The sequence below is a fragment of the Vicugna pacos genome, unplaced genomic scaffold (genome assembly GCF_048564905.1).
Source record: "Vicugna pacos unplaced genomic scaffold, VicPac4 scaffold_21, whole genome shotgun sequence".
NCBI classification, from domain to species: Eukaryota; Metazoa; Chordata; class Mammalia; order Artiodactyla; family Camelidae; genus Vicugna; species Vicugna pacos.
This window is the reverse complement of record NW_027328742.1, coordinates 7,029,556-7,057,068: the sequence shown is the minus strand read 5'-3', so window position 1 is coordinate 7,057,068 and position 27,513 is coordinate 7,029,556. Positions and strand designations below refer to the sequence as shown.

General features: G+C 44.2%; 1 long non-coding RNA gene across 2 annotated transcripts; it reads left to right on the top strand.

Moving 5' to 3' along the window:
* LOC140694308 (uncharacterized) lies at positions 1-27,180 on the top strand. Of its 2 annotated transcripts, none has more exons than XR_012070036.1 (9): positions 1-261; positions 779-918; positions 5,370-5,575; positions 8,412-8,509; positions 24,161-24,247; positions 24,339-24,484; positions 25,034-25,177; positions 26,370-26,430; positions 26,956-27,180. It is a non-coding gene; the product is annotated as an uncharacterized lncRNA (long non-coding RNA). The 2 variants fall into 2 exon arrangements; XR_012070037.1 differs by having other exon boundaries at positions 26,370-26,527; positions 26,956-27,123.
* The last annotated feature ends 333 nt before the right edge of the window (positions 27,181-27,513 follow it).

Sequence of the window (27,513 nt, the reverse complement as noted above, 5' to 3'; positions counted from 1 at the left end):
CTCCAACTCCGCTACGACACTCCCCTATCCAGATCCATCCCTTCTCTGCTCTTCCTGTCCATCTGTACCCCTCCACTTTTCCCCTCCTCTCCACCCGCTCCCATCTTCTCCCTCCCTCGCTGTCCCACCTTCTCTTGCAGAACCCAGAGAGGATCGATGGCCCTCCTGCGCATGCGCAGTCGGTGCCAGGTGGTCCGCTGGTTGAAAGCTCCGTGTCCGAGCCGGGGATTGGCCCCAAATGCTTCTCAACTCTGTCGCCCGGTATGCCTTTGGTTCCTGCCTGGGGCCGGGGCTTCTGGCTGTGGAAGTGCAAGGTGGGGGGCTCCCGGGAAAGGGGTCAGGCGGCTGCGGGAGGGTGGTCCGCCTTTCACAGCCCCCAAGGGCGCCAGTCAGCCCGTGTTCAGCTGAATTGCTCCGGCCAGACCCCTCTGACAGCACCACCTGCCCCGGGGCCCCGGCCACAGCTGTCCGGGTCCAGGTGTGCGCCTGCCACCTCTCACCCAGCCGGGCTCCCCTCAGTCCGCGGCTGGCGTCCCCTTCCCCTCTCCCTCCCTCGAGTCCTCTCCTCCCGGGCTTCCTCTCCTTGGCCGCCTGCCCGTCTCTACCAATGGGCGGGCTGTGTCCCGGGCTGGCTTGGTCTACGGACCCGGACGGGAGCGGGCTGCTTATGGTGGGGCTGGGGCTGGCCTCCGAGCGGGGCTGCAGCCCGCGTCCCCCCCCCCGCCCCGCTTTCCCTTCCCCCAGGGGCTGCCCTCCTTTCCCTTTCACCCTCCCTCAGGACCAGCTCAGTGGCGTGTGTGCTGCTCCCCGGGATGAGAGCCTCTGGCTGTATCGCCCAGCTTCACCTGGTGGAGTCGGGAAAAGGGAGCATGAGTGCTGAGCGAGCTTCTGTCTCCTCCCTCAGGGTTTCTGCCCCAGGTAAGTACCTTGAACACTTTCAGGTGTTATGATGGCGATGCTTGTTGATGTCACGTGTTTTTATAGTGAGAGGGATTACAGTGGTGCAAGCAGGGCTTGGTTCTGTTAAAAATGAGCTGAAGGCATGAAGCTGTAATATCCTCCTTCCTTCCCTCTCCAAGGGTGAAACGTGTGACCGTCGATTTTTAAAAGATAGTTACAGTCCCTAACTTGCCCAGCCCAGCTAGTGTGTGTTAAGAGGAACAGCACCACCAGAGGCCTTGGAGACCCAGGGATATTGCAGTCCTAAAGAGCTCCTGGCAGAGTTTGGTTTGTATTGGTTTTTTGTTTTTCTTAAATTGTGGGACAGAGTAGTGGTATAAACAGAAAAATATTTGTCAAGAAATATTTTTTCATATAACAGTGTTATTGTGATATAGTTCACACACCATGAAATCCATCCATTTAAATGGTAAAATTCAGCAGCTTTTAGCATATTCACAGTGGTGCAACCATTATTATTCCAGAACGTTTTTATCACTTCAGAAAGAGCAGTGGAAATTAATGACCTATCCACCCCTCCCCAGTGGTGGTTCTAAAGAAATTTCATGGCTATTCTTGACCATAAATTCACTTGTTACATTCCAAGAAAAATCTGGTAGGAATTCTAATCAGAATTGCAATGAATCTGTCTATCAAAACAGGAAGAATTAATGTCTTTAAGGCATAAACTTCTTCTACCCATGAATATATCTCGGACCCTATCTTTTCCTCTGTCCAGAGCCGGGCCCATGGGAAGTCCTCACTACTTGTTGGGCTTGTGAATGATGAGATTCTATACATCGTTAGTTGCAGCTGTAGCCTTTCACAGAAGAGAAAAGAAACCTCAGTGAAGCAAGTGACTCTCTGATGGTCAGAAAGAGTGACAGCCAGTGCTGGAGTGATCCAGTGGACTTGGTGCTTGCAACCAGAATTCTCCACCACCTACAGCTAAGGGGATTAGAGTGTTCTTTTATTTTTTCTTAATGGCGTTGCTTTTATTTTTACTTATTTTTTAAATTATTTTTTATTTAAGTGTAGTCAATTTACAATGTTAGTTTCAGGTGTACAGCAGAGATTCAGTTATAAACATATGCATATGTATATACATATGTTTTAGATTGTTTTTAGTATAGCTCATTACAAGAAATTGAATACAGTTCCCTGTGTTATATAGCAGGTCCTTGTCATTTGTTTTATATTTACTAATTTGTATCTGTTAATCCCCCCTTTCCTGCCTGCTAAACACAGTTTGCTTTCTATGTCCATGAGTCCATTTCTAGGAGCACCGTTTTTCCTAGTAATATATGCTCTTTGGCTGCTTTCGGTTTCAGTAATTCCATCTTATCTGTGGGCACTTTTCTTCTGCTGGCCTTTATGTGGTTTGCACACGTGGTAATAGAGATCTGTATTTGGGAGAACTCCAGGCCTCGTGTAGTCCCTGGTACAGAGTGCCCACTGAATTGATGCTTGAACTGGGAAACAAGCACAGTAAATGCTGGAATTTCCACTATGGTTGAGAATTCCAGGTTTCAATAACCTGTTTAGACAACCTTAATATTGGCTGCACCCATACTGGGTAATTGGTGGAAATTCATGGTATGGTGGTGTAGAGACGGGGCCTTATATGCTTCTTCTCTTTCTATTTTCTAACACTCATTCTCCTGGGCCTTCCAGATCCTCCCCTAGAAGTGCCCAGGGCTGGCTTGGTGCCGCGCTGAGGCAATATTTGTTAATAACGCCCTTTCCTCTTCTCCTCTGAGCCTCCGTTTCTTTCTGTGCACAATGAGGGCTTAGACTAGATAAGTACTTTTCAGTTTCTTTTAAAGCCATGTTTCCTTTGAGAAACAGAAAATGCAAATTTCTCCTATCAACCCAACCCTTTAGATTTTGATAAATCCTCTAAGGAGTTACATAGCTCTTTGTGAAATATTGATGTGAGTTTGATTCCAGGTGACACAGAAAAGACTCTTCAGGGATTTATTGCAGGGAGAGGGCAGGAAAGAGGCAGTATGTGACATTTTCTAGTGTGAGCACTGGAGCAGGGACTTGGATTTAAATACGGTGTCTGACGTGGCCTCTCTCTAATCTTGTAGAATGTGATAAACTTCTCTACCTCAGTTTCTTGATGGGTCAAGTTGGGGTGATAATATTTTAAGGCTTTTGTGAAACATTATACACATAAGCCATTTGTGTCTCGGTAGAAACAAGATCTGCTAGGGATTCAGGAATTTGATTAAAAAGAAATTCTTGTCCATAGCACTCTGTCTGTGTGTATTTTGAAGTTCCTGTAGGGTGAGGGTGAGTCTAAAGTCCATCGTGGGACAGGTGGCCCATAGTTCTCCATACCCCAGTTTACCCACTACTCCCCAGTCCTCTTCCTCAGTCCAGGATGAAGTTTCCTAGTAGATTTACACAGAGGTCTTGTGGAAATGGCTTTTCATTTTATTGTTTCACCAAGAAGGGCTGCCATCATGATCTCTGTGGTCAGGCTTTGAAGGGCTGCCATCATGATATCTGGTAAGAATTGTATGCAATTGGGAGTTTCAATTTAATGAAAAGTAAAAAATTACAAATAGAAAATTAGAACAAGGTTGGTGACAGGGGCTCTTGGAAGTGGACACCATTAGCTTTGTTAGATTCAGGTGCTGTGGCCTGTTGCCACGAGGACCCATCCTCTTGCTCTGAAGTTGGAGGGACTAGTGGGTTCAGTGGGAATGTTAACTGAGTGTATCTCATGGGCTGGGCATTGTCCTATTTTACTGTGTGTTCCTTATTTGAGACAGTGAGCTCACCTAACCTCAATGACCTCTTTAAAATATTAGACTTCTTATTTTGAGATGTAATGTAGATTCCCATGTGGTAGTAAGAGATTATATGGAGAGGGCATATGGACCCTTTGCCCAGGTTTCTTAATGGTTCCATCTTGCAGTGTTGGGGTACAATTCATTACTGGCTCACTAACAATTTGAGGTTTGTGTTATTGCCCTTATTTCTATACATGATTAAACTGGGGCTTAGAGAAGAACACAGGCCTGCCCAGGTCACCCACTTTTTTAGTGCAGTGTCGGGTGTACGTGGGCTTGGGAATTCCAGGCAGTACCATTATGATGGTTTGTGGCAGGGAGCAGCATTCACATTGCTTGTTTATTCATTCATTCAACAAACATTTATTGAGTAAACTCTGTGGGTCAGATGCTTTCTTAGGGTTATCTGATTCTTCAGCAGTACTGAGAATCAGGTAATATTTATATTTTTAATCTGAGAAAATTAGCTCTGAGAGGTTATAACCCCCCAAAGGAAGTATAGCTCATAAAGGAGGGATAGAACATTTGTACAGTCACCTCCTCTTATGCAGGTGGTACCCTAGGCATATTACATTTTCAAACATCCGTAATCCAGATATATTCTTGTAAGGCAAGGATTTTTTTTTTTAATTGAAGTATGGTCAAGTTCACAATGTTGTGTCAATTGCAAGGTTTTTTTTTGAGTTTTGAATTAAAAAACACTTTTTCAGCTGGGTAATTAGGTGTATTTATTTGTGTCATTTTTTTAAAATGAGGTAGTGGGGTTTGAACCCAGGACGTCGTACATGCTAAGCATGTGCTCTACCACTGAACTGTACACTCTTCCCCAAGGCAAGTTTTCTTATCCATTATTATGAAGCTTAGGAGTTCAAATAAATTGGATAGAAATCCAGATCTTTTGATCCTACTGTGTTCCTTTTCTTTATATTCTGCTGAAGGGGGTTGGGGAAAGCATTTCCTTTGTTCATTTCTTTATTCAGCATTTTTGAGCAGTGACTTTGCATCAGGGCCTTGCTAGGTGCTTGGAAATATAAAATAAGAAATGACCCTTCTCTGCAGAGGCAGGAAGCCTAGAACAAAAGCTGGGTAATGTGATCCGAGCTACAGTAGCCATGTGCAGACTCTGAGGACAAACTGTACCGTTGGATTTGCTTTGGCTTCCCTTGCCTTCTGGCTGGTACACACCAGGTCACCGCAACCCAGATGGGCCCTTAGCACACAGCAGATTATGTACCTCGATCTCCTCTCCCCACTCGGCAGGGCCTGCAACATGAGCATCCCTGACTACGTGCAGTGTGCTGAGGACCACCAGCCTCGTCCCGTTGTGGTCCAATACTTAGAGATCATGTCAGAGGAGAATTTCTTTTGCATCTATCAGCTACTCACCTTGGTGAGCCATATCAGCCCATGCGGCTCCCAGTGGACACTCTTTATCCACTACAGGCACCACTATGTGCCCGACATTGGGTGGAGCATCTTCCAGACCCACCGCAATGTTGTGGGCCTTGTCACCATTAACGACTGTCTCTCTGCCAAGGCCTTCGAGAAGCTCCACGTGCAGAGGAGTTGTATGGCACCTCGATAATGACTCTCAGCTTTTTGTCTTTGTACTGCATGTGGATGTAGTCTAGCAGCCGCGCACCGACTTTGCCTTCAAACTACGAGGACTGCAGGGTCGTGGAGAAGAAGATTGAGAACTTCACTGAGTCACTCTTCATCTTGCTCAAGTCCAAGTGGCTGGCTGGTGGCCCCAAGAAATCTGGGGACAAGATCCCCCTCCTCTGCATCCCGTTTGAGAAGGAGGAATTCATGAGACTGGACACAGAGAGCAGGTAAATTTACCTGGAGGACAGTCCACCCTGGCTGTGTGCTGGATTGCTTCCCTACAGCCAGAAAGGGATCAGCAAGGAAGAAGTCTGTCTTGTAGCCAAGGGGGGAGGGAGGTGCAGCCCGCGGGTTTACAGACATTTCAAAGTGAATCCGCCTTTGTTTCAGAGAGATCCTTTTAGGGTTAGTGTGGACACTGACTCCCGCTTTACAGCCAGGAACATGGTGAGAACCCTGGAGTTGCTGTCCAATAAAGTAGCCAAATCCACGGATGCTAGGAGCACTGGGTAGGAGGCTGGACTGAGCTGAGATGTGCTGTAGGTCAAATGCACATCAGACGCTGAGGCTTGCCTAGTAAAAGTATATAAACTATCTCTTTACTTCCTATATTGATTACATGTCAAAATGATAGTATTTAACATACAGTAGATTAAGTAAGATCTGTTCTTAAAATCAGTTTCTAGTATTGGTTTTTGTTTGTTGGTTTCTTACTTTGTTTACCATTTTAAACTGGCAACTGGGAAACTTTCTTTACATGGCTCTCATTTCATTTCTGTTGGGCAGCCTGTCCTGGGACAGTCTCATCCCTTTGCTTATAGATGAGATGCTGAACCCCGAGAGGCGGAACGAGGCGCTGGTTGAGCTGGGGCTGGAGCCGGTGTCTCCTGCCTCCCAGGACCAGCACCTGTTCTGCTCAAGCCCTCTCTTCCTGCCCGACAGCCACCATGTCAAGTTAGGACATCAGAAACACCGCCAGGGACTTCCGAATGAACTCCTTATGCAGGGAAAGGCGTATCACGGTGTTTGGGACAGAGCAGGGAAATGTTCATTCTCAGTTTGTCCCTGTGATTAAGTCAAAGGCCCCACTTTGCCTCGGAAATACAGACGAGCTCTTCTGGGCTGCCTACCACCCCAACTTCTGCTCTGTTTCCCGGTGTATCTATCGTGTTGTCCCTCGGGCAGAAGAGGGTGAGATGTCTTTGCCGAGACATGGACCCCTTTGCTGGGGAGAGTGAGGGAAGCTGTGTCACCCCGGCCTACGGCCTCTGTCCTTGAGTCTGGAGAGGGCTCATGGTGGTCCCACAGGTAACTGTCGCAGAACCTGGCACATGCTGCTGGGCCTGCCGTGAAGGAAGTGCTCTGTGATTCTTGAACTTACCTAAGATCAGATCCTACTTTCTGGTTGTTGATAAGTTGGAGGAGAAGATGCTAGAGAATTGATAAAAAGAATGTCTAGACCAGCCCTGTGAGTGAGAAGCACAGGGGACACGAGTCCCACCTGTGAGACACAACCTAGCGGGTTCTGGATGAATTTTCTGTTCCTCCCAGTAATACCTCAATGGCTTAAGGAAGGGGAGAGGCATGTCGTGGCCATGATCTGTACTTGTCCTCTCAGGGCCCTGTGATCTACATGCCCGCACTCCCCATCTGCTTCTAGGGGATGAGCTAGCATGTTTAGGAGCCTGGGCACTGCTGAGGGCATAGCTGCCAGCACCGTGCTACACAGAGTCTGGCTCCGTTCCCCTCACCTGTCAACTCCTGCTGAGGCCCCAGGCATTAGTCAAGGTAGGTGCATCGGTGCAACGTAAGCAGGGCCACCTTCTCCCCCTGGACAGACTGGTGAGTGAGCAGTGGAAGCCTGGAACCCTGCTCCAGCCCCCACGCCAGTGCCTCCTCTGTTGTCATAGGAGGCACTGGTGACATTTTTGCTCAACAAATGCTTGTCTCTGAGTCTGCAGACCCACCAGAGAATGCCACCTTGTTTTTGTCTTTTGAAGTCTGCCCTTGGGACTTGGCGGATTAGCCGGATGTGTACTTATCCCACAGTGATTGACACTGTCACCATTGATTACCCAGAACCTCGTGTACCAGGCATGGCTCCCGGCATCAAAATACAGCAGCGCATTAAACCTCCCTCCTCTTGGGTCTGTCTGTTCTGGTACCATAAGAGCTCAGCCAGCATCTGAACGTCAGTGAGATAATGCGGCCAGTGAGCTCGGGTCAAGCACATTCTCCTCCAGTCACTTTTACCCCATTGTTGCTTTTAGTATTCCACAGTCATTAATTTTTTTAAACAATGATATGTTGCAGGAGCAGAGCCTAATTCTCTCCTGCTACTCTTGGTGGAAGTGAGTAAAACGGTTCAGACTGAAATGCGACCACAATTTGTAGCTCAACATCTGCCTAGACGCTTGTAGGTGGAATTTTGGTTAGGGGCGCTGAACACGTTGGGGTCCACGGGCAGCGCCGCTCCCCTCAGGCCCCTGCTTTCCCTGGAGCAGGAGGTGTGGTTGAGTCTCACCATCCCCGCGTTCCTGGCCTCACACACTCACGTAAATTCTTGTACATGCTGTCAAAATCATTTTTGTTCTTGTGTGTTTCTAATTTTCTCTTGTTCCTCTTTTCCTTTTTCTTTATTCCTTTTTCACTTGTACTGCCCAGTGAGCATGTTGTTGCATCTGGAAATGTGGGCTGTGCACACCCTGCATTGGAAATAGACAGATTACCATCCGTGCTGTCTCAATCGCTTTTAAAAGCCAAAACTTAACAGCTGTCTTGATCCATGTATTATCCTAGTAATTTTTTATTTTCTAATATTTTGGAATATTTACTTATTAGCACATTACCCACTGGTGTTTGATACCTGTTAAAATCCTTGCTTTGAGGAACCTGTTTGGTCCTCCTTTTATTTGGTGACAAATGCGTCCTTATTAAATTTGATTGTTTTGAAGAAGTGAGATGCGAATTGATTTAGGCGGCTGCTGAGGGATTCTTTTCATGGAGTATTTAAACTTGTTAAGTCAAATTCTGCAGCATCTTGCTCGATTCTTTCTTTTACAGAAACGTGCTCGGCCCGCTATTCCTGGCTGTCTCTGTGTGAAGTGCGTGACGTCGCTTCCTGGCCGGCGGTCACTGGTGAGGAAGTGGCCGTCTCGGGGGTGAGCAGCTGCAGGGGATGCTGTTGGAGGAAGCAGTCACCGTTTGGTTCTTTAATTTTTTTTTTTTTGCATTCAACTTCCCCGTGCCATTTACTTTACTTTGCCTACATAAAGGGGCAGAATAGGTTCTAAAATCCATGCCACTATTTGTTCCCTTTACGAGGCTGGTTTTTCTGAGTATCAGGAATACATGGCCTTCTCCTAAGTATCTGGCTCACCTGGATCTGTTGGACACAGGGACAGCTAAAAGGGCCATAGCTTCCTCTCTGCTCCAGTCAGTGGGCATTCAGAGCTGGGTCTGTGGTTTGCCCCAGCAGCCGTGCAGACCTCCCTGCCCCGGCATTTACTTTTAACCCGTGTTAGCAGTAAAGAGCTGAAACCGTTTCTCTTGCAGCTGACGTTCACCACTGATAGCGGTGTCGTTAGTTTGTGTTAGTCAGTCTCCAACACCCCAGACAACCGTGAAGGAAGATGATTTGGCCGACCTAGGACCTTGGATTCTCACCCTCACCATAGTTCATCTCACCCGTTGAAAGGGTTTGGCCACCACCAGCATGCTGACCATGAGGCCTTGTTTCTCCTTTCATGCTCTGGTCCAAATGTGGACACTTCATTTTTCACTGAATTTGTCTCGCTTGAGACAGGCCAGAATATCTGAATGAGTCCATCACATTCTGGGTGGGGAACAGAACAGAAATAAGTGTCTCAAGTAGATGGAGTCTAGGCTGTCCGGGTTGGAAAATGCAGGCTGGGATCTGTGATGGCCGGGCTGTACCCTGGACACAGGCCTTTCCCATGGCTCCCGAGAGCCCAGGAGTTGGAGTGAGAACAGCCTTGCCTGGGTTCCCCCATCCTCATCTGCTCACTGGCAAGTGTGTCTGCTAACTAGGAGCTCCCCCAGACCTCGAGCCCTTCAAAGTTCAGACCACGGGAAAACCTTGACTCCCTTCTCCTGGGCCTCCTGTGTGAGAATCCATGCCTTCTGAGGTGACCAGCGGCAGGAGATGCCTCCCCCTCCAGGAAGCACCCTACGGAGGACTGTTATTCAGTGCACCATGCTGTGAGCTTGTGGGGTTCTGGCCATGGTCCCTGCAGAACCACACTTGAGATGGGCTTATTGTCAGAAATAACAGGACTGATTCCAGGGCAGGGACGGGGGTAGGGAACAGTGGAAATTTAATGTGACCTCAGACATCTAGGTGGGTGCTGGGGCTGTAACTAAAATGAAGAGTCTGGGAGGTACCTGCCAGGAATCAAATTCCAGAGTAAATGGTGGACATGAGGCATTTTTAAGATGCCAATTGTCATCCAAGTTAGGACTTCAAAGAGGCACTCGGCTCTATGAGACTGGGGCTCAAGTGAAGGAGCCGGACTAGAGATACACGTTGGGAGTCGTCATTCTTAGCTGGTGTTCACAGCCTTGCATGTGAATTAGATCTTCTCGAGGGCTGCAGACTGAGGCTGAGGGGGGGCAGGGCTGTGCCTGGGTTGGAGGAAAGCCCAGACCATGCAGCTTTGGTGTGTCATTCAGAGGTGTTTGCCATTTTCAGAGCAAAGCCATTTATCCTTAAGGGGCCTGGGGGTCGGCAGGGCCAGCCAGAAAGAAATCTGAAGGGAGATTCTTGGCCACTTGTGAGTCTTGGGAAGATGTAGAGGCTGCAGGATACGGGAGGTTAGAATCCTCAGAAGCTGGAGTTGGAGTGGGGAGAAGGTAGTCACAGTCACCTGTGAGGGAGGGAGGGAGGCCTAGGGAGTCCCCACCCTACCGGACTCGCTTTCCCATGAACAGAAGGCAGTCAGACAGAGGATCTGAGGTGAGAAGGATGGGCACTGGGAGGGCAGCCAACCTGGAGAATGGTGCTTGGAAAGTTCTGGAATAGTCTCCCTGAAAACTATAGTTAAAAATACCCAGACTCTTAAGAATATTGTTAGTGACTTGGGAGGAGGCAGTTGTTTTTCTGGCCTCCTAAGGGTAAGGCATGTATCCAGGGATACACAGAAGATAGGGGCAGTCTGTTCCGGGGGCTTGATCCTTACCAGGGGGATCAGTGCAAGTTTAAAGGGGGAGAAGGGCAGCGGAGGGAAACTAGCCAGGCCCCGTGTCAGGTACCAGTCGGCCGCCCTACTTGCGTATTTCATTCACATCCATGACTCCCAGGTGGGCGGTGGCAGCCCCCTTTTGCAGATTGGGAAGCCTTCTCAGAGGGGTTAAGGAATTGGTCTGTTTAGCGGTTGGTAAATGCTGTAGCAGGATTCAAGCAGGACCTTGTCAGACTTCAAGGGCATGTTCTCTGTACTGTTTCCAGTACTTCCCTCTTATACCTGGAATGGTGAAGTGGGTCAGATTAGGAGCCTTTCAGAAAAAGTATGATTTAAGTGCCTCAGGACTGTTTCACAAAGCTCAGCGTTCTTTGATGGTTCTGAAGCATGCAGTGCTTTTCGCCCACAGAGGTAACATCTAACTCCATTGTCGATTATGTGGTTGCAAATGATGTATAGGTTCAAAACCACACTTCACAGCTTTTACAGGGAACTCTCCAATTCTCCCTTGGTCGGCTTTCTTCCACGGGATGTAAACGTGTTGCAGCGTAGGCCTCAGCTTTCCATATGGAGTGAGGGTTTAATATCCGATGTTAGCATAAAACGGTCAGATGAAGAAACCCGACTTGACAATTTATTTTTGGGTTTCATTAGTCAAGATATACTATCATTTAATGGCCCATATAGCAAATGAAATTCAGTGTAGGACATTGCATTTCTTCCTTTCTATTTAGAGTTCTCTTACCGAATAAGGTTGCCTGCTTTGGAACATCAGCTGCACGACCACGGCACCTATCAGTGTGTTGGTGTGATTTCATTTACAGAGTGAATGTAATCTGGTCTTCCTCAGCCCCAAACACTCCAGTGCAGAATCACGGGCTGTAGCCATCTGTTAGTCATGCAAATACTTCTAAAATTATATGATTCCAGAAAAGAAAGAAGAGAGAGAGAGAGATTGCCTTTATCAAAATTCCTTTCAGTTCTAACTGCAAACTGTTGTTGAGCAGCTCTTGTTTCCTTTGGATATGAATATATACATTTCTTTGCATGTAACCTGGGTTTTGGACTAGAACACCAAGTTCTTGCTGTCCACAAGCCACAAAAATAGTAGCCAAATTGGACACGTGTGAAATAGTTTATACTTTTTTCTGAGAAAGTATCCTTGAATCTGGGACTTGGGCTGTGATTTTTGCTTTTTGATTCCCCCACCCGTCTTGTAATCTCTCACTCCTTCCCACGTGGCCCCCAAGGGTTCGTGGTCTTATTAGGAGCAGGCAACCAGTTGGTCTCCATATATTGCTGCTATAGACAGAGCCCAGACAAGACTTAAGGACATTATCAGAGAGGACTTCCTGGAAGAAATGGGCTCTAAATTCAGTTGTGAGGACAGAGTAAGAGTCAGCCAGGAGAAGGAGTCAAGAATGTGGCTCAGGTCGCAGGTGCAGCCCGGGCAGAGGCCTGGAGGCTTTTGGCGTGGGGACCCGGGGAGAGTGCCCTGTGTGGTCCAGGGTGGAGGGAGCCCCTGCTGGGGAGGACACTGGAAGGAGTCCGTGATGTAGGGCTTTGGAATAAGCTGAGTTTTACTAGAACTGACACAGTAGGCAGTGAAGGGTGTCAACAGAAGTGATAATCAGGAAAGGAACTTCTGGTTTTGCTTCTGATATTCTACAGACAGATGGGTCGGGACAGGAGAGAGCATGTATGTCTGTCCCTTTGAGACCCAAGCCGTCATTCATTTATTCATTACACGTGCACTTTTGTGAGTCTAGTGGAGACAGAGTGTAGCCACTTTATTAAGCTAAATGTATTTGCTTCTTGAGAGCTTAGCATTGTCAGAAGTTGACTTAGCCTAGAATGTTCTAGGAAGAGAGGAACAAATTGTGGAGTTTGGAGGGAGGGAAGGCTTCCTTGGGAAACAGTCAAAATGAGACTGGAGCAAGTGGGAAGTAGGAGCAGGTCAGGGGGCCACTGAGGTCACTGAGGACCTGTGTACTTAGGTGAGGCTGGGCGAGCAGGGTCTGGGGTGGGGCTAGAACTCTAACAGGGAGCCTCTGAAGCATTTGAAGTGGGGTTGACCTAATCAAATTTGTGATTTGGGAAGGCTGCCGTGGCTCTGTGTGTTTGTGTAGCGGCGAAGAGGGGGTGGGTGCCACCAAATGGGGGTTCAGTAGAAGACCATTCACAGGCTGGGATATGGGCATCGGGGCTTCTTGAGGACATCAGGGGCAGTGTGGATGCCGGCTTTTCTTATGGGGGCTTGTTAGCGGGCCGCCCTAGAGGCACTTTGTGCCTGGAAGAAAACGGATGAGGCCGCCAGGTGGACTGTCCTCTTCTCTCCTTCCCTGCCTAGTGTGATGATCTTAGCTCAGCCAACATTTGGAACAAAAGAGCTAATTTCCAGAGTTGCCCAGGCCTTTGTTGAGCTCCTTCAAGTGAGATCTGATAGGATTTAGGTTTGTGTTCAGATCTGGATGTTCACTTAGATAGAAACGTCCTGGCATTTCGATTTCCACAGGGGTTTTTTTCTTCATAAAGATTGCTTTCTTGGTGAGAGGAAATTTAATACAGCTGTTTTCTTTTTCAAAAAAATCATATCTTTTAAGAAATTTAATATTCAAAAGAATAGGAATATATAAAATATTTAAGGAAGTCTTTGGTGTAGTTTCTTTGCTTTCTGAGCTAATGTGGAGTTAGAACCTTTGCATTACTTAATAGCACATCCTTGTCAGTATTTAAAGAGCTGTTAGTGGGCGCCCCAGGCCCCACCTCTCAAAGAATCGTTAAAGTTTTCTCTGAAATAGTGAGGTCATAAAGGTCTTGTTTTCAGAAATCAAACGGTTTATAATACGTAGCATAGCCCAATTGATAAAATAATAATAAGTTCAAAATTAAGAAAGTGGAGGATAATTGATTTTTTTTAAAGCCTAAACATAAACTTTCTTGTGCTAATGTTGCAAGTGGAAATTTTGAAAAGAAAAATCCTACTGCAATATCATCTACGTGGAATACATCTATGAGTTTCACGCTTGAAAAGTAACTGCGCAGTGGTTTTCGAAGTCAGGAGCATTCCAGCTCAGATACTGGCAGTGATGGTTGCTGGTTTTCAATGCAAGAGCCTAAATTTGCCTTCTTAGCTTTTTTTTTTTTTTTTTTTTTTGTAGTGAGAGAGTTGAGTAGTGCTTTGCCAGCATGATTTTCGGGCAATTTGAGGGCAGATGTCGTGTACAAACAGTGAGATATTTCCATGCATTTTATTTTCTGGACATCACCAGGGCACATGTGGGGTTTGTGCCTGCAGGCTGGAATGCTGCAGGACTCCCTAATCCGTCACCATTATGTCCTGGAGCTGCTCCGGACTGTGAATGATTTTCTGTGGCTTGGAGGTAAGGTGGTCTGATGGAGATGATCAGATGTGCAGTTAAAGTGCTATTACTTGAAATAAGAGTAACCTAGAAACATTGCTCTAACAATACAGGATGAGGGAGGAGAATTGGCTGAGCTACTTGCAGTAGGGTGTCTTCTCAGGTGACTCCCACACCATGACTCCTGCCAATATCCGCCACAGTCCTGCATGGTAGTCCTGCCGAAGCAAGCAAGCACTTTGCTCAGAAACGCACTGAATTTCCTTGTGCCTCTGTTTGTTGGCTTTTTTTGAAAGCACATTTTGCCCTTTGCTTAAAGGCCATCCATGCTAGTCACCTCTTACACTCATTTTTCTGGCCTCGTCCATAAATAGCTGCTGAATGGATGAACAGAATGTAGTATCTCCATGTAGTGGAACATTATTCACACGTAAGAACGAATTAAAAAGAAAAAAAAAAGAGGAAAATAAAAAAGGCCACCTGTTTTTGGAAGTCCACCCTGACTGTTCAACCCACACTTTTCCGTTTGAAACCCAATCACTTATGCTCCACTCTACTCTTTTTGATAGTACTTACCACCTTCTAATAATCTTTAAAGTTTTCAAAAAAAAAAAGAAAGAGATACTGATACCACTTCAAAATATACAAGCCTTGATAACAGCTTGTTACTTGAAAGGAAGCAGACACAAACGGTCACAAATTGTTGATTTCAGTGATCTGAAATGCCCAGAATAGGCACATGCAGAGGCAGAGAGCAGGTGATGGTTGGAAGGGGCTGAGTGGAGGGGGATTAGGGAGTGAATGCTAGTGATAGGGGGATTCTTTTGGGCTGATGAAGTGTTCTGGAAATAGAAGGTGATGAGGGCTGCACAACCGTGATTGTGCAGAAGACTGCTGAGCGCTGTCTCTGGGAGTGCCTGTTGGGGCATCTTTATTTTGTTCTCATCCTGCAATGTGAAGAGCCATCTTCTGCTGTGGCCGTTCTACTCCTGTGAGTGGTGAGGGTCAGAGACTTTGCAGAGTCATGTTTCTTTTTTCCCCCTGGGTGATTTAGGCAAAAAAAGATTTAAGCCTGAGAAGTGCTCCATTTGCAGAAATGTCTTTTAGTTTTGCATGGTGTAAAAACCTTGAGAGCTTTTAATCGTTGAAGCCAGTCTGTGGGGGGAAATAGCCCGTGAAGCCTGGGTCAGCCGGGGAAGAGCCGCGCTTCTCTCCCAGACACGGGTGGGGATTTCACCCCCGTTCAGGCAGTGACGGGCCCAGACCCGTGAGCAGAGTTGACAATCGTGAATATTTACGTGTATCCGCTGCTTCATCTTGGATATTAATTTCAAGCTGAGTCAGTTTGTGGCGGCAGCCTCATCCTACATCAGGAATTTATAGTATCTGCTCTTTGAGGTGAAGACAGGAATATACAGGAAAATAAGAAGAGCTGTTTTTATGATGAAAGATATTTGAGGAGGTTCCATAGTTCCTATACCCATAATTTAGCATCAGCAGAGTCAAAACTGTTACACAGTCACCCTGAACCAATGTTAAGCCACAGAATTATTTGTTACTTCATATATTTTGGGGCTTAAGGAGATCCAATACTTATACTCATGTTGTCTCCAGCAGCCAACTGAGAGATGACACAAAAGAGTAGACAGGCGATAAATGTCTTCTTTGTTACTGATGAAGCCACATTCTCCATGAACTTCAAGGCTGTGGGAAAATGCGTGTCATGATACTGTGTCCCAGAAGTAGAGACTCACCCTGTCCCATGAAGCTCTGGGCCACAGCGAGCCTTCCCTTGAGAGGACGTGCCCCTTCATGCATAGGGCTTTCCTGCCATGGAGCTGAGCATCCCAGGTGCTTCCCAATGGTGACCAACACTGGAGTGAAAGGAAGGGTTTCACATGCCCCACTTGTCTCCCCGGACTCACACCTTACTCTGTTAGTGTGATGAGTGGTAACTGTGGGCCAGGGGCCAGGGGTGTGAAGGGAGAAGCACACTCCATGGCCCAGAGGAGTGGTTAGGAGGCATCCCCTCCCTCAGTTTAAACAGGTGGTTGGATGGATCATAAGGGTACTCCCCAAGAGTTTATAAAAGGAGAAATAAGGATGTTCTTTGGGACTTAGGCTAGCCAGGAAACACATAAGATGATTAGAGGGGAGACTTGTAAATCACTTTGATATTAAGTTGACATTAGTTGAACACCCAAAATGTGCTACAATCTTTTCTGAGTGTTTTACAGAAATGAATCCTTCAATCTTCTCAACAAGCGAGTAAGGAAGGTTTGATTATTATCCCAGTTTTACAGTGTGGAAATTGAGGCACACAGAGGGTAAGTAAGTTGGCAAAATCACAGAACTAGTAATTGGCAGAGCTGGTATTTAAACCCTGGCTGTCTGGTTTTGATGCTCCCAGAGATGGGCTTTGGGTGTTTAGCGTTATCAGCATCCCTGAATCTTTGTACCTCTGTGCATCAGTTAGCCAATAAAGGACAGGGAAAGGAGAGTTACACGGGTGCTCATTGTCATGTCTTGCCACTGTCCACGGAGAGTGCACCATGATTGGCGTTAATTGTCTTCTGGGCAGTAGATCTGTTCGTATAATAGAAATTTAGTCCATTGAGTTAATCTAGAAACCTTTCCTGCTCCGTTTCTGTCCATGCTTGCCATGTGACTGCCTGCCCGTGATTGGGCCGTGGAGGAGAAAATGTACTCATGGTTGAACTCTGATATTTCAGTCTGGTTCATAGATTCACGTCTTCTGTTACATTAATAAGCTAAGTTTCTGGTTTTCTTGCATCAGTGTCTCATGGGTTTGGTTAATGTGAAACCAGTCCATGGGAGCCCAGGGGTGATGACGGTATAATTTCTGAGCACTCTGTGGCACTTCTACCCGTGCAGACGTGGCTGAAGGATGTCCACCTTCCTCACTGATTACCCCCAACAGCAGGGTCCTCTCCCACCCCTGGATGTGAGGTTGGGAGCTCTCTGAGTAGGCCAGTCAGAGGCCGAGTCCACCAATCAGAAAATGATGAAGTGCCTGGAAGTGGGTTTAATAGAAGACAAGGGCTTCCAGGTAGTCAGATGGGCTGTTCGAGTCCATTTGTTGAAAAGCTATCCAGTGTCTGTGGTTGAGCTGCTTCTTTGCTGTTGAAAAGTCTGGAGTAGATGAAGGGATTTTAAAAAGCAGAAAGGAATGATTTCAGGTGGTACGTCCACACTGGTGAGAAGTGATGGATGACCGCCACTGTGAAGCATAGACAGAGTCTTACAAACTTCATAAAACAGCTTTAAAAGCTCTGCCATCTGAGTGCACTTCATATGGGATCCAGATCATCACTGGTCGCGCTGTGAGGGCAAGTAACTGATGATGGCAGAAAGGACACGGAGGCATCAAAAAGGTCTCATTCACGTTCCCTGTTTAAGGGATGCGGCACAGTGTAATATATTTTAGCTGGTTTTTCACTGAAAAATTTTTAGTGTTTCCTGGGACTCCCCAGTACCCCAAGGGTCCATGCAGCTGGGTGTCCCCTCAGTGCAGCACTGTCAGTGCTTGCCCTGGGCTGACGCGGTGTCACACGGAGCAGGACGGTCAGCGTCCCCGGCTCCTCCGAGCTCCGTCTCCTCATCCGCAGAGCCGGGTTTCTCATCCGTGTCTACTTAGTAGGGTTGTTGAGAATCACACGTGATGCTTCAGGTGTGACTTGTGGTTGTCTCTGTGATTGGCACATAGTGAATATTTGATAGAAACACTTGTTTTTTTAGTGTAATTGTAGCACCTAGGTTGCAGTGGGTTTTAGTCTGCATTTTTTTGTAACTTTATTCTTATTTTTTTTGTTTTGCAACTTTATTTATTTATTTTTATTTTTATTTTTTTAACATTTTTTATTGATTTATAATCATTTTACAGTGTTGGGTCAAATTCCAGTGTTCAGCACAATGATTCAGTCATTCATGGACATATACACACTCATTGTCACATTTTTTCTCTGTGATTTATCATAACATTTTGTGTATATTTCCCTGTGTTTATTCTTATTTTTAAATATGCACTTAGTTTATTTATTTTATTGGAGGTACTGGGGACTGAAGCCAGGACATTGTGCATGCTAATCCGGTGCTCTACAACTGAGTAATACACACCCTCCTTTTCTGCACTTGAATATAAATATTGCTATACACAAAATAGCTCTTAAACACCATCATGGGAACTAGTCACTGTATAGACAATTGAACACGTATGCTATTTCTATAGGAATAAATGTTGATGAGACATACATTTCTGAATCTGTTAATGTGCTTAAAAACGATCATAGGTAGTGATAAACACGAATCTTTAATCCAGTAATTCTTAGGGTCTGTTTTGCCATCAAAGGAAATTACATTCTACAGAGAAGGCTAATTGGGTCTCTTTGATATTTAGATGCTTTAGCAGATGATGAAGACTTTCAAAAGCTGACAGATTTGTATTTTAAATTAACTACAAAGTTATCTTCTACAAGTTGTAAGTACTAAGCTTGTGAAGTGCCCAGTAATCCAGGGGGTATGTGTCTGTGTCTGTGTGAACGTTTGTGTGTGTGATTTCAGGAAGGTAGAAAGAAGTTCCATATAGACTTCTGATAACTTTCGCCTACATTTCAAGGTGTAGGCATATATTTACACAAATAAATTGATATACTTTTTTCATTTGGCATATTGGGAATAAGACTTTCTCATACTTGTTTCAGAAAGATTAGGGAGATTGAGCTTAGGAAATGGAGGAGATAGAGGCAGGGAGGTACTTTAAACTTTGTGCAGAATGAGAAACAGTAACTTTTCTCTTTTCTTCTAAAGCAAACTGGCACTGAATTGTAACATACTATTACTCAGAATTGCTTTTCTGATCAGATACAAATACCTCAGATTTTTTAAGGCAACATGAATGATGAAATGTGTTTTAGCATTTACCTTTAAAAGAAGTTTTATTTTTCAAGTAAAAGGTTATAGCCTGTTCTTTCTTCCAGCGGTACAAGAAATTCTCATTGATCTATCTAAATGATCTCTGTGATTAGTTTCTTTGTGTTTTTTTTTCTTGAAGTGCTTGTTTCATTGTGGTTTGAATGAATGTTTAAAATTTCTGGATTTTGATCTTTAGAACATGCTGATTTATCAGAACTGTTAAAAACCTGATTGTTCTCTGCTCCAGGTTTGGTGGGGCACCCTAATGATTTCTGTTGTCTGTTAAAGAGGGAAATTCTTCCTCTAGCCTGCAGATCATTAAGTGAATGGTTTTCAGTGTGCCTTTGAAATTATTTGTTTGCATTGAGCATGTTTGTCCAGTGAATTTTAAATTGACTCATTGTAATTACTTTGCTTTGATTCTGTGGCTTTTGCTCCTCTCCACAAGAATTTGAATTCTCTGTTGCAATTTGTATTCGTGTTCTTAACAGGGGAAGAAATTTTGCATGTTTTACAGAGGTGGGTTTTCCTATCCCCTCTGAATGCCTTCTAAAATTGATACATTAAAAATCTGTTATTGCAGTGCATAATTATTTCATAAACTATTTTTTGGCATAATCAGAAACAATGACCAAGAATGATAATAAAAAATACGAAAACCTTCCTTCCTTCCTTTGAAGAATAGGAATCAGGTAGTCAGGCTCCCTCATGCTTTGTGGCTGACACAATTACTCTCATGTCATTGTGTATCATGATTCGGAGATGGAGTTGCTTCAGGTTTATAGATTTTTGTTTTAACATTTGTGTTGAATTCTTTCTCCAGGCTGATGTTTCCTGTTGGGTTTGTGGAAAGAGTAGAAGGGAAACAAATACTTTGTTTTGTTTTCAGGAGGCCTGAGTTGATGAGAAAAGAGTTGAGGTTGAGCTGAGGAAACGAGTGACAATCCCTCTCCACCTGGCTGAAATTGATAAACAAAGAAATCAATTAAGTGTATCGATATTTGACCAATAGAAGTTAGCGAGCCCAAACTGGCTAGAAATGCACAATGGAAATTACTGAATTCACCTGCAGAATGAGGTGTTTTACCAAGTAGAAGCAGCATAGAGCAATCAGAAAAATCAGTAATATGATGAGATATAAAAGGAATATTATATCTTTTATTTCTGAAACTTTTCTACGGAAAGTTGTGTAGAGCTAAAATTAAGTTTCAAGCACCAGGAGTTAAGAGAGTGGGTGGTTCCGTAGGATCGTTAATCTCGGATGTGCCTAGACCCTGCTAGAGTGGCTGAAGATGGCAGGAAAAGACCCACATCCAGGATTTGTCATCCTAGGGTGTCCTCCATAATGGTTCCATGTGGGAGCCCATGTTTGGGTTAACAATTTATAACAGAGCCCAGTCGCCTCTGAACTTTAAGAAGAAAAAATATGCTTTGATACTGCTTTGCAAGCGAGTGCCGGTGCATCCTCACTCCAGTCTCGTTGCCTTAAAAAGCAGAGACAATGCTTTGCTTGTGTAGTTGAGGTTTTAGATAGCACTCTGCTGGTTGCAAACGAAGGACCGAGACCCTCAGCTATAAACGCTGGGCTTGTGTGCTGTTAGATAGTCTATAATCCCCAAAACAAGGACCTGGCTGGTCTGGTGGTCTGCTTTGTAATGAACATATAAAAAATGTATCTTGTTCCCCTCACCCATGACTTCCCTAAAGATACACTAATCCTTTGTACTCATTGTGTATTCTACAATCTCTGCCTCATCCTGTCTTTCCCGAATTTCCTCCTTACTCTCTCACAACTGTTAACGAATTTTCCCTTTGATTATACACAATAAATATGGGAATATTTGAGAGGCTCATGGAGATGGCTCCCTACTCCCTCTCGATTTCTTGACTTTTTCCACAGAGTCTTGAATAATCATTCCGTGTCTGTAAGACTTCCGCCAGCCAGAACCCACAGTTCCATGTGAGGAGGATGCAGGCTTTAGCTCTCCTACTGGAGGGAGAGAGAGAAGAGAATTGAGATATGCTCCCCCGTGATCCCTTCCTGCCCCAGGGCTACAGCAGTTCACCTGCAGCCTTCTGGCCTCTGCTCAGAGGGCCTCTGTCCCAGGACTGAACTCAGCCTTTTCTTCCCTTGTCAACATTTCCTGTACCTTTCAGAACTTGGTCTCTTCCCTGCAATTCAACCCTGGTAGATGTGATGGTGGTCAGTGTGCTGGTGGGCAGTCCTTTGGGGACCCCCAGGAGCCATGCTGATTCTCCTGAGTCTCTCAGTCTGGGTTACAGAAGAGTCGAGCACCGAAGGAAGCCCATTCACGTGATGTCAACAGACCATTTCATCACTTTCATTTTATTTTTATATTTTCGGTGGAGAAATTATTTGCAGCAAACTGTTCCAGATATTCGCCACCTACTTTCCTCACCACCAATTCCTTGTTGGCTCTGGTGCTAGTTTTATGAACCAGGATTCTTCTCTGGTCATTTCTGGCAGCTGGGCTTGCCGAATACTTGATCTGCATTTGAAGCAGAATGTTCTTCGTGATGTCAAGGTGATTTTTCCTATTTCTGAATATTTCGTGTACACTCAGCAACTGTTTCAAGTGAAATGCTCTTGTCCAATTTCGGTTAACTCACATTTGCTAATCTCCTGCTTTCATGCTGAGGGCAGTTTCTTTTTCCTCTAATAAAATTTAGCAATTTGCATTTACAATGGAAGGTACTGGCCCGAGATGCTTTTGTTCTTAACAGTTTTAATACAATTCACCCATTAAAATGTACAGCGGTTTTTACTCTATGCCCAGAATTGTGCATCCCAGTCAATCTTAGAACATTTTCATCCCCCCAACAGGAAGCCCCGTATGCATAAGCAGACATTCCCATCTTCCCCATCCTCCCCCAGCCCTAAGGAGCCACTTTTCTCTCTGTGGATTTGCCTGTGCTGGACATTTCATGTAAATCGAGTCACTTCATGTAAGTGGAACCGTCTATTGTGACTGACTTCTTTCACACTCAGTAACGTTTTCAATGTTTGTCCATGTTGTGGCCTGAGTCACTCTTCTATTCTTTGCTATTGCTGAATAACTTTCCACTGTATGGCTGGGCCCCTCTGTTTACCCATTTACCAGGTGATAGGCATTTGGGTTGTTTCTGCTTTTTGTCTGTGATGAGTAATGTCGCCGTGAACACTCATGTGGGATTTTTTATGTCGATATCTGTTTTATGTTCTCTTACGTGTGTGCCCAGAGAGCAGAATTGCTGGGTCAGACAGAAACCAAATGTTCAAGTCTCTGAGGCCCTGCCAGGCTGTTTTCCAAAGTGGCCACGCTGTGTTACGTCCTCACCAGCAATGGCTGTGCGCTCCGCTTCCTCTGTGTCCTCATTAGTGCTTGTTACCCTTTTTTTTTTATTATAACCTATTGTTGTGAGTGTGAAGCTGTTTCTCCTAGTGGTTTTGACTTGATTTCGCTTACAGCTAATGCTATTGAACATCATTTCATTGTGCTTATTTGACATTTCTATATTTTTCTTGAAAAATACCTTCTCAGATCCTTTATTAACCTTTTAATTGAGTTGCCTTTTTATTGTTGAGTTGTAGGGTTGTTTTTTCTTCATTTGGAGATACAAATTCCTTACCAGATAAGTGATTTGAAAAAATTTTCTCCAGTGTGTTGTTTTTTCACTTTCTGTATGGTTCCCTTTGAAGCAAATTTTAAATTTTGATGAACTCCAATTTATCTCTGTTTTCTTTGTTCCTTCTGCTTTTGGGGTATTATTTAAAATCTGAAGTATTTTATTTAAAATTTTATGTATAAAATATCTAAATTTGTAGGAACATTCTAGGAGATGGGTACGGTTGTTGTCCCCAGTCTATGGATAGGAGACTGAGATGCAGAAAATTTCCCTGAAATATCAGTGTCACAGCTACCCAGTGCTGTGGGAGTTCAGACCCTCATGTTTGTCCCCAGAATCTGTGATCTTCACCACCATGCTCCACTACTGCCTGGAATCGTTAATGAATACATCTTTCCTTTTTTGATTTCTTGTTAGTTTGTTTTCTCATTGGGGACCTCATCTCCTTATTTTCCTTTCAGATGTCAGTGTAGATTTATTTTAGGTCTCATGTAGGCAGAAGCATTGCTATCAGTTAACTTCTTTATTACTCACTCTCCAGTGATGATTGTTGCTAGTTGACCTAACCAAGTCATGCTGAAGTCTTTCCTGCTAATGACACTAAAAACAGTCATGACTTATAGAATGCTCAAAGAAGAAAGTACTTGATTGATTTTATTTTGCTACCCAATCAAACCAACCAAGTAAAAACCCCAGTGTTGACACAGACTATAAGCCCTCCAGAATAGGGTCACTGTCTTCCTTGTGTTTCATTTATTTGGTCACAGTGTCTGGATAGTGCTCTGCTGTCCAGCAGTTTTGTGAGGATAATGTGCTCGTGAATCATTGTAAGGACAGAATTTTGAAAAAAGACTGTGTTGTTCATTTCACAAGGGAAAAGATAATATAGAAATACTGCTCAGATCTATTTTAAAATTAAGCTTGGAATTTTGAGAAGAATTCAAGAAACCATACAAAGCTCTTTTTCACTAATTTTAGATCTATCTTAGACACATATGGTTACATAGCAGAGTAACTTATCAAGTACATTTGACAATAGGAGTGTAAAATTGATTATTTGTTTTAGTTGAAATATTCTACCTGGGATAAAGTAATCAGTGCCCATAAATGAACAAATATGTTTGTATTTCTATGCAACATGGGAGCAGAGTTCATGTTTCTATATAATATGTATGACTGTGTGTTTTAATCTGTCTGTCAGTGTTTTTATAGTTTTTCAGCAATGTTGTAACTTCAGAATTCTTCTAACATATTCACTCCCGATACTACTGCAGTTTGTACTGTGTATCCTATCTTATGCATGGGATTCCACTGTCCCCTCAGTGAGGAATTTCCTCTCGTATTGAGCTAGTAGCAGAGTTAAAGGAACAGTGATTTCAAGGCCTTTGCTCTCCACGTGTTCGCAGTTGCCTATCAATCACGAATTTCCCTTTCTTGAGTTTTCATTTTTCAATTAGAATTTTTGAAAATAATTATTAATATGTTTCACGAGTCTCCCAAGAAACTTGATGTGTTTGTGCTTTTCAGTTTTCAATGTATGAAAATTGTAAATGCACGCTTGTTTTTAAGTAGTCCTTTTTCACTAGATATATGTTTACTTCTTTAGAGTTAAAATAATTTTTTCCCAATAAATGAATCGGTGTGCAAGTTTTAAAAGATACCTAACTTTTTATTTTTCTTATTCTAACAGGTATATTCATTGTACAGAATTTAGAAAATAAGGATAAACAAAATAATAACTTAAAAATGGCCTCTAATCTCACTTGGAGATACAGCTGTAAGGTTTGAAATTGAGAATTACAAGTCCTCTCACGTTGTTCTTCTATTTCAAGTACGTTTTGGTTACTGAGACCCTCAAATTCCCATAGGAATTGTAGCAGCAGCTAGTCAGTTTCTGCAGAGGAGCCCGCTGGGATTGTGATCGAGACCACGTTGTATGTTTGCATCGCTCTGGGGACCACTGCCATCCCAGGAATGTTGTGATCTGATCCAGGAATCTGCGTTGTGTGTCCAGGTATTTAGGTGTTCTTTAATTTTTTTTCAGCAATGTGTAGGGTTTACATAGTATTATTTTACTTTATTTTTTTCCCTTTATACTGAGTACAAGTTGCAAGTTACCGGATTTGAATTGTACTATAGCCCCGCAAATTGCTGCCACCATGGACGCTGCGGTCTCTCTGCCCTTTGTAAAATCTCGCACAAAATAGGACCTAAGTAATTCTCTCTTGAAAGAATGATTATATGATTGCTGGATGATGCTTGAGAGTCCTTGTGATGATGTCTTTTTCCCAGACTTTCCCGTCTTCTTAACTATGCCCTTTCCCTTCCTTTCTTCCAGCCTGGGTTTCAGCCTGCCTGTGGCATTGATTTTTCTTGTCTGTGGACTCATCCTTTCACTAGTTCATGATAATGTTACATGTGGGCTGTGGAAACTTGCTTGATGTCAAGAAAGATCAAATCCGTTGCATGCTAGTATTTTTAGAGTGTGTTATTGTATTATCGATTGAAATTAAATCAGGCTGACCCATTGACCATCCCCTGAGCTCTTTTTGCTTTCCTACAGGTGATACTGTTCTCGTTGCTGCATGTGCCCTTCCCCCAGACTCGGTTTTGGAGTTGAGTAAGTCACCATCACTGGAGCCCTCTCTTTAAATGATGAAGAAAACCTTTGCTCCTTCTCCATGTTTGGGGACTTGGATGAGATGAGGTAACAGATAAAGAATGGAGCCCCACCTCATTCTGACCACCGCTCTTTCCGTTCATTTCTCCAGGGGAAGTGTACAATTCAAAAATATAAAGATTGTGAGATAATGAGATAGACAAGACAACCAATCATTTATTAAATACCCTTTCATGCCAGAAACAAATGTATTATACACACAAAAAGCACATAAAGTACGGTAGTACTGTGGTTACAAACGTGGGTCCGAGTTCGAGTCCTGCTCTGGAGTGACAAGTATTGTGAGATGGAGAACTGGTAGATCGGCTTAGCCTCTCCAGGACTGGTTTTCTGTCCTGCAGAGACGGGGTTCGCTAGGCATCCCTACCCTGTAGAGGTGCTGTGGGGTGTAAATGATGCGAGTGGGCAGCCCGAGCACACCTGCTCATTCCTCGCAAGTGCAGGATAGCACAGCTTTTGCGGTGACGCCTTTATGACCACACCGTGTAGACTCTCAGTGCTCCGAATGGATGCCTTGCTGATTGGAGAAGGGATTCTCACTTCTGTAAATACCCAAGGATTGGGTTATTGGGCCTTGATGATTTGAATCTATTCTTTAGAAAGTACTAAATGTAGATATATTTTTCAAACATGCATGCTTTTTTCTTTTATTATTTATACTTTTACCCTCTCATCTCTTGGTGTGACGTTTCATGGAATCCAGGAAACAGTCCTAAGCCACCTGCCTCTTCACACTTCTTTGTGGTGGTTTTCTTCCTTGACTAGAAGAGGGTTTTGCATAGGAAATTTTGTTTGCTCCCCTTCTCTTGGAGTCTCACTATTTGTCTGCCCATCTCTCACCTGTCCATCTGTCCATTTCTCTACCCACTCATTCTTCTGACTTGTTTCAAGAAGCATTTCAGGCAGCTTACAGAAGAACAGATACCAAATAAACAGGTGAGAAAATGGGGCCAAGTTCACAAATTGAGGCTCGGAGTTGAGCCTGTGTGAGAGTTGCAGGCGTGAGACACACGCCTCTGCCTTGTGACTTATAAGATAGACAGCATCAATGTGCCTGAGGCTCCCAGCACACACAGGGAAGCAGGGTTTGTGGGAGATGCTCACTGGCTGTGAAATAAATAAGTGGCTTAGGAGAAGCCCAGCCTTTCCAACTACTAAGGCTTAGGAGAATATATTGAGTGTCTTCCAAAATCAGATTATTGCATCTTTTCTTTTTCAGAGTTTTATGTATAGTTGGTTTACATTCTATACCTGGAAATTTCTCCAAAACTTCTGCCCACGTGAGTCCCATGACTCGGGAATGGGGTGGTTCTGCTCATTGACGGGTGTTGGCCAGAAACGGAAAATGACAGCCTCAAAGGAGCCTGGGATTAATCAGTTATGTTTTGTCAGTGCTGTAGATTTCAGAAAATGCTTTTACCATATTTCTCCGCCTGAGGCGGCAGCGTGCTCTCTTCCCAGCATCAGGAGCTCAGGGCCACGGGATGGTGGGGGCTGACTGCACTGTCGTCAAGACAGCTGTGCTAGTCACTGCAGGTGTGGTGCTTTCACGTAGTGCATGTTATGTTCTTTAATAGGTTTCAACAGGTAGTTAATTACCTGAGTTAATTAACATTTAATAAATATAATGGTTTGTTGAAAAGACAGTTATAGGCAGAATATAAGTTGTGAACAATATAAAGCTGTTTACTGAAATTTCAGTAGGGAAGATTCAGTTTATCTTATTTCCGCCTCTCTTTAAAAGTGAAAAAGGAACAAGACAGAAAAAGCAGAGGATGATTTCTGTTCTTTCTCTCGGCTTGCAGGTGCCTTCACCTCCAGTGGCATCCATCCAGACACCAGCACTGACACTGGCCGTGCTCAGAACTGCCTCAGCCCTGAAGACACAACTGACAAATAGAAGGGGGCTGCACCCTGTTACAGCGGGTGCTTTCACTTTTTGGGTCCTTATGTAACTGCGTGGTGTTATTCAGGATCACCCATTCTGCACTGTGTGATGGTGCTGTGGTGTCTCCTAGTTATTTGTTTCTGTAAGTACTCATGTATTTTTTCCAATGTGTGGTACTAGACATCTATAAATGCATTTTTCAGATGAAAAATAATGTGTATTAAGTATAAAAGTCTGAAAAAAGGGTCAAAAGGGTCTATCCTGTTCCCAGTATTCAGAGATAATAATTAACACTTTAAAATCTATTTTCTGTTCTTTTCATCAGTGTGTATTAACTCTGTCATAAAAACCAGCGAGCACTGTGTGCCTGTTTGCTGTATGGAGACCTCCATTTTCCATTCGGCTTATTACAATTTTTTTTACAGTATTCTATCTCTGCTGGCATGATTTTTAATGACCATTATAGCATTCTGTG